Source organism: Oryzias melastigma, linkage group LG14, assembly GCF_002922805.2.
Source record: "Oryzias melastigma strain HK-1 linkage group LG14, ASM292280v2, whole genome shotgun sequence".
Classification (NCBI taxonomy): Eukaryota; Metazoa; Chordata; class Actinopteri; order Beloniformes; family Adrianichthyidae; genus Oryzias; species Oryzias melastigma.
In genome coordinates this window covers 13327732-13328908 of record NC_050525.1, presented here as the reverse complement: position 1 = coordinate 13328908, position 1177 = coordinate 13327732, and the positions used below count along the sequence as shown (strand labels likewise).

The 1177-nt window shown below is 37.1% G+C and overlaps 1 protein-coding gene across 1 annotated transcript in view; it reads right to left on the bottom strand.

Annotated features, from left to right (window-relative positions):
- Positions 1-243: 243 nt before the first annotated feature.
- LOC112142774 (neuronal migration protein doublecortin) overlaps positions 244-1177 on the bottom strand; it is a gene marked incomplete in the record, with an annotated part of 20328 nt that continues 19394 nt past the window's right edge. Inside the window, 1 exon segment of the mRNA XM_024266346.2 lies at positions 244-1177.

Here is a 1177-nt window from a genome sequence, read left to right as displayed (position 1 = left end):
ACCAACATTGAGAGTGAGGTCATCATCATTGTACGTTTGAACTTATACTTTGGAAACAAAATTAAATTTGCTATAGCAGTTATAAAAGCAGAATCATCAACTAGTACTGCAGACACTTCAACTTATTCACCCCCCCAAGGAGTCATAAAACTTAAAAATAAATCTTTTAGAAGTATTTTATATTTATAATTTTAAGTGCAACTACTTTAAAACTTTTTGAAGTAACTAAAACTTGACACCAGACAGGTGAAATACAGCAGTTTTATTTGAAAAAACAATTTCAGTTAATACATTGAAGCACTGAAACAAGCCACTGTGACATTGCAAAATACCACTAAAAAAGTCGCAATTTTAAGGAAAGCAAAAATTGAAGTCAATCAGTTAAAAAGGTGAAAGAACAGGAGGGGAGCATATTTACACCACGACAAAGTTTCCCCGTGTCTCTACAAAACGAAGCGAGTATGAGGCCTCATTCTAGACGTTCAAAAAAAAGGTATTAAAAAACAGGCATTTTTAAAGAACAAGCCTTTGATGTCCAATGTAGGTTTATTTTATCAAAAGACGGAAGTCTTTAAAAAAAAAAAAAAAAGGCACCACTGAAGGCGATGAATCACACAATCCATCCTACAAGGTGGGAGCCGCTTTACACAAGACAACCAACGTTTTTTCTGTTTTCTATGCTGTGGAGCTGTAAGAAGCTGCAGAAGAGTCAAGGAAACAATAGCACAATAGTATGTGAGCGTTTACACAACTGACAGTTTGAAGGAAATGGACTGTAGTGACATTTCTGTACAGAGTGGTGAGTGAAGAGAGGCGACCCTGCTGCTGACAGAAGCTGTTCTGCTGGTATAATAGCGCTCCCTGCAGGATAGAGACAGCACCAGAGTTCACAGCACCAAAAAGGTTTGGATTACCATATGCAGTTGACCAAAAAAATTAAAAAAAAAGGCGCACACCTGATCATTCCAGAAACACACATTTTTGATCACAAGAGACATTTCATTGTTCCCCCTTTCTGAAAACTCACACCCCTGGAATAAAAATGGGCATTTCTAAACCAAAAGAAAAACCAATCCATTCTTGAACCCAAATGCATAGCTTTTAATTTGAAGGAGCAGCGTTTTTCAGCCAACTGTAACTGTGGCCACATTTTGAAATGCTGGTGAGTAGATGGTTA